Consider the following 10,325-nt stretch of genomic DNA (forward strand, 5'->3'; position numbering starts at 1 on the left):
TTCTTTTCTTTTCTTTTCTTTTCTTTTCTTTTCTTTTCTTTTCTTTTTTTTCCCAACGTAGTGATTCATAAGCATTCAGCTGAAACCTTAGGATTTGTTCTGCCTTAGAGGGAATAGCATGAAGTAACTGCAACTATTTCTGATTTGCAACATTGTCAAAGAGTGTAAGGCATTCACGTTTTCTTCAGCAGGAACTTGCTCTCACGTGGCAGGAATGCCTGTGAACAAGCTCTCAGAACTGCAGACTCATATCTTATCAGCACGAAACACTGCCATGTTCTGCTGGGGCTGCACGTGGAGATTTAAACAGCTTGACTGTGACTTGCATAACTCCACATGAACACCAGAATCCCAAATTTTCCAAGTCACTCTTGTGTGGGGGAGGTGAGAAGCAGGCAGAGTGCCGGTACAGCCCACCCTGGAGCACACAACTCCTGTGAGCAATGTACACCCCTCCCCCCAAATGTTTTCTGAGAGGTAGAGCAGTCAGTGTGGAAGCAAACTGTATTTTTCAGGGGACTGAAGCCCCTGCTTGAGCTCTGCAAACAGGAGATAGGGGTTCCTTTCAGGAAAGATACAAAATACTCATCAGAACATATCACCAATTGGTGATACAGGCTGCTTTTCAGGACTGTACTCAAGCCTAAGACACATCTGTACGGTCTGGATTTTGAAAAAATAGCTCAAGACGTAAAGGAATATACTGGACTATGATCCAGTATATCTAAATAAGTATTCACCAACTTTTTGGGGTGTTTTTGTAGAGTCTCTTGAAAACCTCCGAGGCAAGATAAGCTCTGCATGGGACAGTGTCCAAGCCCCAGCAAAAATCCAAGATCACCACTGTCATTAATTGTAACATTTACACATTTGGCTGACAAAAAGCATGCCTCAGAAAACTTTGTAAACATTAGAAAGCAGCAGAAGTGGCATCAGAGGTTTTTGATGAATGGTTATGTCAGCTTAGTCGCTGACTAGGCAGCTGGGCCTTCTTCAGCCCTTCTTCAGTACTTTGTCCCAGTCACAGACAGGCTCAGAGGAGTCTCATCAACGTATGCAAATAACTGAGGTGTGGGTGCAGGGAGGAAGGGGTCTGCCTCTTTTCAGTGGTCCCAGCGCCAGCGCAAGAGGCAATGGGCACAAATTGGATGCAGAAGGTTCCCTCTGAACACCAGGAAGCACTCTGGTACTGTGTGTGTGCCGGAGCAATGGCACAGGCTGCCTGTAGAGGCTGTGGATTCTTGTCCTCGGAGATGTCCAAAAGCCATCCTGACGTGGCTCAGGGCATGTGGCCCTGCCCTGGGTGGCCTTGCTGGAGCAGAGGTTGAGCCAAGTGCACCCAGAGAGCCCAGCCAGCCTCGGCTGCCCTAAGATTCTTCAAAGGAAAAGCAGATAAGAAACTATTTCTGAGATGAACTCCCTTATGAAGTGTTTTCTAGAAGGTCCTACTTTGCACTGTGAGAAATACACCTGCAAAATGTTTCCGGAAAAAGCTGTCAGTTGTGGATCATCTACTGTCCAAAGAAGTGAGAAGAAAAGCAGGAATAGGAAACTATAGAGAAGATTACTGTATCCACTCACTCAAATACAATACACTCAAAAGATTAACAAAAGACTAAGAGAACCAAGTTATCAGGAAATGACACTATATAATCAAAAATTTAATTTCTATAACCAGATCCAGGTTTGCAAGTACACTTTCTAATTGTAAACTTGCTGTTTGTAGCAACTTTCATCCTCCAGCAAGATATGACCACTACTTTGTACATCACCTAAAGTTTTATTTTTGAGAAGGGACTCCATCCCAAACAGACCCAGTACAGAGACATGCAGGTACATTTTTTTTGACACCTTGGTGGTCGTAACTCTTCTCTGCACTGTTGGGTTACCTTTTGCTGCACGTAGCAATTCAGGGCTCTCTGTGACTTTCACAAGAACTAAGCTGGAAACAAAATTAAAAGCAGAGTGAAAATTGGCCTCATTTTCCTTTCGGTATGAGTTGTGCGCTTGAACCGTGACTCACCAGGGCTCGCAGTCACACCCAAGAGAACCATGCACTGAGTGGCCAATCGCCTGCGCACAGGAGGAAATCCAGATCGACGGCTGATGGGCCCGGGCGGCCTGCCTCCTCCCGCCGGATCACCGCAGTGACGTACAGCCTTGCGATCGCTCCACCTTCTCAGATGAGACTCCAACCTGCTAATCAGTACCAGAAACTGAACGGCTTCTGTTGTGGGGCGTTTAATTTGCAGTTCTAAACAGAAGCAGGCACTGAATCAATTTTTTCCTCTGTTATGACAAATGGGAAAACATACAACCTCAGAAAAATAAACCCTTTTTTTTTTTTAAAAAAAAATATATTTCAGAAAGATAAAATAACAGTAATAGCAATTAGTACAATTGAACAGTCAAATTCTTTTCCTGGCAGGTAAGTCTATGATCAATATAGAAGCAGTAGGTTACAACAACAACACCATGCTGTGAAATTAAAACCTAGCCAAATATTTGAATGTATGATGTTCTTTCCTAATTTTTGTAGGCTTTCCAGTCTTAACCAAGCCTTCAAATAAATCACTCACTTTTGCAATCCTCCTACGTAACAAAAGCAAACTGGGTGATTACAATGGAGAACTTATTTAAGCAAAGCAGCGGCTTACTTAGTTATTTTATGAAAAGGTAATGTTATGCCATACTGCAAAGGATCATACACTTTCTAGTCTTTTTGCCACTGTCGGATACTCCAAAAGCAAAATGTAATATTATCATTCACTGTTCTGCTACGGACATATTTATGATAGCTGAAGTGTGAGTCCTTCACAAGCTTTCCATCAAATCATTTAAAAATGAATCCTTCTCCAGCCATTAGAGTCCAAAGGCACATATGCTCAGATAAATTGGAATGACAATTCATTTCCATTTTTTCTTCAGAGTCCTAGAGATGTTTCTGGCTGATTCCAGAAAACCTACCCTTCTGAATCACTTAACCAGTGTTTTTGTTGTTCATCTGTCTGTCTTGGTTGCGTCTGTAATAGAAAAAACATTCCGCTTTCCTTTCTTCACTATGACTCAACATCCTTCTCCTCTCAGGGGTATGACTACAGTTCTTAGGGAATTGGTCCAAAGTTTTAATGTTTCAAGTATTGTGGAGATCTTTTGAATCTGCATGTGTTTGAGAGAGAAGCCATTTTTTTTCCCTACCTTCCAGAGTCTCACCCACAAATACTTTTATTTCTTTAAGAGCACTCAGCGTACCTCCTTCCATGGATATATTGAATGTTTCTTAGGCTTTAATCCAGGGAAGATATTTTGCATTTTACTGAAAGAGCAACAAATCAGTACTCCAGATATCCCTGATAACTTAGCACTAACGAGCAGACTCGTGTAGTCAGAGCAGCTTTGAGCAAGAGCTACAACAGTGTCCCAAGCCAGACACACATGACAGGATGATCTACCAGCTCTGGGCCCCTCCAAACCAAGGAGCCATTCAGGTTGCTAATTGAGACTATCAATAGACTATATTATGTGTTAAAGAAAACACATGGGCTCTTCTTTCTTCTTTTCTCCCAGGGCCACTGAGGGCATTTTTTGAGATGATGGCTCTCTCACCCAGCATGAGGTCATAGGAGAAGGGAAAACCAAAAAGATGCAGTGTGTCATGTATATAGATTGTGAAGGGGCACCCCAGTATGAGGTGTTTCACCTGGTCTCCCTACACCTTCCCAAATACTCAGCACTTCCACAAAACCGTCTGCAGATCCACATCTGGCTGAAAACAGCTTCTGCAGGTTTCAAACTTTGTGGTTTTCTACTTCACTGAACTAATTCATTTAAAATCCACACAGCTGCTATGCCACAGCATTACTTGAGAATGCTCATCAAGCTCTAGACAACATACACTGCCTTTCCCACAAACACCAAAGTTTCCTCCCAAACTTCAAAAGAGCCGCTGTGTGACAATGTGTGACGTGGGCAGTCTGACTGCAGTCATTTCATCTCACCTCCTGAACATTTCTGGTCTCTTCTCAGATGCCTCAGGCCAACAGTTTCTCTCAGACAAAATTAAAGCCATTAACAGTTGTTCTCCAAGTTTCCGAGAAAGCGAATCTATTTTTTCATGAATAAATCAGTTGTCCTCTTTCAAGCTCAGCACTTGGATGGGTCTCCTTTAGCAGTTCTCAGTTGCTGGGCTCCTCATACACCTCCCTCAGACCATCCCAGCATCCCTCTGATGCTCCTCAGCTAGAAACTTTAACATGTTTCCCATCTTCTTTTGCCATTGCTTACGTATGGTTTATAACACACACACACACAAAATTACTCTTTTCAATCAAAACAAACAAATAGAACCCTGGTTTTTTTCCCCCCATGGAAATGTTACTATTTTGTTTAAAGTTGCTGTTTTTAAAAACATTATCTGAAAAAAAAAGAATAAATAAAAATCAGCTTTTAACTGAGAGGGCGATTTTCACTTTAAGAAGCTTTGATGAGAATTTGGACCAAATCAACTGTGAGATAATCACATTTATAGCTGCATTTTTAAAGTACAGTCCACTAGAGTATGATTTACTTCCAGATGAAAAGCATTTTTCCTCTTTCTTTTTTATAAACGGGGGATTTAAAAATATTTTCCTGTGAGTAACAGTACGCTTTCCCAGAATGAACAAAAGACTTTTGTAAGCAAGAAACCATGAAAAATAAGCATGTGTGTTTTAAAGAATTAGAACAGTACCCCACACACACAGCAAAAGACAGTATGGAAAGAAATTCACTTGGCTGCTTATGTACTGGTGAGAAAATGTAGAAAGTCTTCTAAGGCCTTTTAGAAAAATTTATTTAATGATTTTAAAAATAGTTTTAAAGTGTGAGGCAGATATTCATACAGCCTATACATGTTGACACAGCCCTGGGGTTTCCTTACTTAAATACATTACTTAGCTACTCGATAGCTAGATTTTCAGATAGGAAATGTAGTTTAAGGGTAGATTAAAATATAGCTTTTGTGTTTGCAAGCTGACAGGAGGGAGTGGTTTGGGTTGCAGTTAGCAGAATGCAAATGCCATGGTGTTCTGCATGGCTTCTGCCATACTGGATGCAGATGTGTGCCCCTGCCTCCAGCCATGGCACCAACCTCCTGCAGGTCCCCCTGAGGGACACTGGCACCGATATTGTGGTGGGGCCGGGCCAGTCCCAGATGCAAACTGTTCCCTCGCCACCTGCCACCATGCATGCCTGTCGTGCACATGTGCAGCACAGCTGCTGCATGCATGCGTGGAAAATATGCTGCTGGAGATGCCAGAATGCTGCACATGCATCCATTTGTTTCAGTACTTATGACACTGCGGTGAGTGCTTCCAGAAAAGCATTGGACCTGCTCCAGGTGCTGTACAGTGCATTCAGTCCATGCATGGAGAAGTAGTGTATCTGGGACGAGTTCACTACACCTGATTTACTGTGGTGGTCTGTTTGCTCATTTGGCTCATGACTAGAAATGCTGGGTTCATGGTATATGTCTCCCCACTCCACCATAGTGCAACTATGGGGACAAAGACAGAAACCCTCTTCTGACACCAAGCGTCATGCTCAGCCAGAAAGAACTGGACACGAAAAGCAGGAGATGAGCCCTTAGCATTTACATTTCTCAGTGAAAGGCTTTTGCCAATGCCTTTAACACATTCTGATCCCAGGAGCCAGCAGAAGTATGGATCAAGGTGCAGATTCAAGTAACCCACAGTCCTCTGAGGGTTATCCACCAAACCTAATCCAGTTATCTCTGTTCCCAGTGCAGACAGGTAAGCAATAAGCGATCCAAGCAAAACTCCAAAAGGAGTTTCATCACCCCACTCTCAGACACCTACCGTAGGAAGGGGAAAATTACCCTGCAGAGATGCCTATCTGGTTTCATGAACTGCACAGGAATGTAAATAAATTGCTTATACTACACAGCTGGTGGATAAAGACAGGTGGAATGAGTCTCACCTTTTGCGTTGGGATGTGTTGCAATCAAACGAAAATTTATTAGCCAAGATTCAGTGGTATGAAACTAGCTTCATCATAGGAACTGAGGGCAACTGCAGAAAAAGTCAAACACATATTAAAGATAGAATCACAGAATCATATAATGGCTTGGATTGGAAGAGACACCAAGGATCATCAAGCTCCAAACCCCTTGCCGCATGTAGGGCTGCCAACCTCCATACCTAATACTATATTAGACCTGGCTGCCCAGAGCCTCGTGTTTTAAGCTGTGCCTGTTTGACCCAAAACCTGACTCTGTAAATTACGTCACTTTCATCCATCTGGGCTGTTACTCTACAAAGACAAGGCAGCGCTCAGTGAAACCTAGCTACAAAGTAGCAAGAGCTGAGACTGGTGCGCTCAGTGTGTCTGATGCAATAAATGACACAAGCAAAAAGATAGCAGTAGCCATGCTTTTTCATGTCTTAAATGTGTCAGAAAAAGGCACATTCTTCTTAATTTTCTTTTAATTATATTCTTTTATTCTTATTCCTTCTCATGCTCACTAATCCTGTGAGCATTTGTAATTTCAATTTATACAGTGTTTAATCTTTAAAATATTCATTATTAATCTGCAGGAAGATACACTTCCTTATTTTGTCAGCTTACTTCCCAGATCTCCTTTTTGCTGGTTTTACTTCTCCTTTTTAGGAAAAAAGAAAAGGATTTTTTTTTTTTTTTTTTCATTTTTCCAGTTGTGTCTAATTTCAGTAAGGAAAGTATTAATTCGATTCTTCTGTGTGACTGTGAGTGAGAAACAAGCTGTTACACCATCATTTATTTTTCTATTGTGTGGGAACTCAGCATTGCATCATCCTTAGCACTGGGAACAAGAGATGAAGATCCCTTCTTGGTGGGCGCGGTCCAAGGTTCGGTAGCCAAACTTCAAGCCGAAGTAAGAGTTCTAAACAGTTTTTAAAGCTGCTTGTTTTGTGTCTGAGCACTTGGGGACTGGGCGTTACCAACATGTGTAAGGGCGTGAGAACTGCAAGTCATAGAAAGCATTAAGAACAACTAGAAAAGCTTAGATTCAGAAAGCATCATTACTTAAAATGTAAGAACTCGTAGTACATCTCAAGCGTAAATACGCTATTTGGATATAATGATAAAATGGCTGTTCTTAAAGATTTTGCCAATAAATTGCTAATGCTATTTTATAATGAAAATCTGGCCACTGGCATGGATGTTCATACAGGTACATAGTTCTGTTTGCTGTAGGCCTTTCAGAGAAAGCACTGCTTGACTAAATCTCACATACGGACAATACAGTAGATTGTTTATTCGTGTTGCCTTTATTTGTTCTGCATGGTTATCAGTTACAGATGACAACTATTACTTGGCCCACATTAAACACTCTTAAAGAATCCAGGAACAAGTAAAAGTAAAACGAAAGGTGTGTCGCTTTGGAGTGTGGTTGAAGTTTATGTGCCTACAGCAGGCATAGCAAAAAGACAAACTGATTCTACCTGGTGCAAACCTAGACGAGGTGTTAACATCTATCTCAAAGGCTGTCCATCGAGGAAAAGGCAGCTTTTATTTCACAGACATCTGCACCTGTGTGCAGAGTTTACAACGTAAACATTGCCGTTCTTCAGGGGCTGGAGTAATCGGGAACCCTTCAATAAACAAGCTGAAACTGCTATTCCAGGTGTAGTTGCAGATCTATTTTACAATGCTTCAGGTTGTCGTTTTTAATCGGATGGTGGGGAAGATTTCTCCTAAAGAAATGGAGAGAAAAAACAAACCCTAACAAAATACACCTTTCAAAATAGGAGCTAAAAGACTTAGAGAAAGTATACAAGGAAACACGAAACCTGCCAGTGAAATGCAGCCACTCCCCACCTAAAAAACAATGTGCCGTTGAGAACCCACTCTTAAGCTAACAACAAAAAAAACAATGAATCAATAAAGAGCAGGGACTTCCTGTCTGTTATCAGTTTTAATGACCATTGAAGAAAGACACTGAAAAATTCCTTTCTAGGTTGTAGTAGAAATGAAACAGTTTGGTGTTCAAGTTCTCCTCAGTTCACAAGGTGGGGTCTGGAACCAGTCACACATCTTTGTGAGTTCTAGCTAGTTTAGCACTGGAAATAAAGAAGAATTTAATGATCACTCTCATGGTAACTCCAGAAATTGAGTATAAACACGTATAGGAGTAAAGTAATATCTGAAAGAACTTTGCCTCAAAATTCTCAGGAAGGCTAAAAGTATAGAGTACCCATTGAAAAAGGAGCTTGTAGAAGCTATAGGACACATAAACACAGGGCAGGACAGACAGAGTGTCTGTTCTTTTTTTTTTTTTTTTTTTTTTTTTTTTCATAGAATCATAGAATCTCAAGTTGTAGAGATCCATAAGGATCAGAGAATCCAACTCCTGGCTTCACACAGGACCACCCAAAAATCAGATCTATGTTTGAGACTGTTGTCCAGATGCTTTTTGATCTCTAGTAAGCTGGGTGTAATGACCACTGTCCTGGGAAGCCTGTTCCAGTTCTCAGTCACTGTCTGATAAAGAATCTTTCCCTAACACCCAATCTGACCCACCTCCCATGATGCAGCTTTGTACTGTTCCCTCAAGTTATATGGCCTGTCACCTCAGAGAGGAGATCAGCACCAATTTAAAAACAAACAAACAAACAAATTTCTATGATGTAAAAGTGTAATTCTATGATTCCTATGTAAACAAAATTGTTATACTTTGTTAACTTTTTGTAATAATGACATTCCTATTAGTCAGTATTACTGACAGTGCATCTTTCAGCCTCCCCATCATTAAAGTTCTATTTGGGACATGCAGTTTCCAGAAGGAAGTTGCCTTAATTGGGTTCCGTGAGCAGACAGATGGAGTTTATCCCTCTCCCATATGGCAAACAGATTTTTTTTTGTTTTCCTTTTAATATACAATGGAGCTGAGTTCTTTCCATTTGTCCTTTGTTGGACTTTGCATTTTTTTGTCCGGATGATAATGAGGAGAACAAGCTGCCCTCAGGCCACTTTTTAGAACTAAGAGTAGCAGGTAGGTCTTTTTGAGTTGTTCTGGAAATTGAGGCAAACATCTCCAGGAAATCCTGAAAACCCTCCAGTCCTTGACAGCAGCTCCTAAGACACCTCTGATGTTACCTCAGACTGAACGTTCACATGCAGACAGCACCACGCAAAAACACTCATTGGGACCCAAAAGCTGCATTCACACTGTGATGGGGCTCCCTTCCACCTTTCAACAGGGCTACTACCTCAATGCCAACTCCATCCTGCTCTCCCTTGCCTGTTGCTAGCTGAAAGCCATCTCCTCACACCTTGCTTACCCACACACTCCACTCCCACTACCATCCTGCCTGGGGCAGTGGTGCAGTCCCCGTTCTTCAAGATGTTTAAGAACATGTGGAGGTGTCACTTACAAACATGGTTTGGTGATAGGATTCAGCAGACTGATGATTGGACTGATGGTTGTGTCCAGGCTTGGGACCCCCAGCACAAGAAGGATGTGGACTTGATGGAGTGGGCGCATAGGAGGGCACAAATATGATCAGAGAGCAGAAACACCCCTCCTGTGAAGACAGGCTGAGGGAGCTGGGCTCGTTCAACCTGAAGAAGACTCTGAAGAGACCTCATTGTGGCCTTCCAGTACTTGAAGTGAGCTTATAAACAGGACTGAGATGGAGTTTTTACACAGTGTAGTAGACGTAGACCAGGGGGAATAGCTTTAAACAAAAAGAAATCTAGATTGGATGTTAGAAATCTTTTCCTCAGAGGGTGGTGAGACACTGGCACAGCTGCCCAGAGAAACTGTGGTGCCCCATTCCTGGAGGCCAGTTTGGATGGGGCACTGGGCAGATGAGCTGGTGGAGGGCAGCCGCAGGGGGGCAATGGCAGGGGTTGGGGTGGAGGCTTTGAGCTTCCTTCCAGCCCAAACCATTCTGTGATATTATGACTTGATGATCTTTAAGGTCTTCTCCCACCTGAACAATGTTACAGTCCTATGCTACAGCCCTATCTTTCCTGCCGTGTGGCACGGCTCAGGTAGACACGCTGTGCTGCATGTCGCTTCCAACAGACAACAGGCCCTGTCCCTGTCAAGCATTGCTTCAGCCCACACGGCACACGCTCAGTGAGTAACTTTTACCAGCAAAGCCGCCCCAAGGCCGGCACCTCAAGGAAACGCTAGCCTAACGTTTCCCCACTGGAACGGCATCACCACTCACGTCACTCACCGAGCGGGCGGGGCGCTGCGGCGCACGCGCACTGCGTGCCTCTGTGGGCGTCTGCGCGGCGGCGGGGAGCGCGGCGGCCAATGGGCGGGCGGGGTGTGT

Source organism: Centrocercus urophasianus, unplaced genomic scaffold (genome assembly GCF_019232065.1).
Source record: "Centrocercus urophasianus isolate 14NV4802_14NV808 unplaced genomic scaffold, USGS_Curo_1.0 seq_12, whole genome shotgun sequence".
Classification (NCBI taxonomy): domain Eukaryota; kingdom Metazoa; phylum Chordata; class Aves; order Galliformes; family Phasianidae; genus Centrocercus; species Centrocercus urophasianus.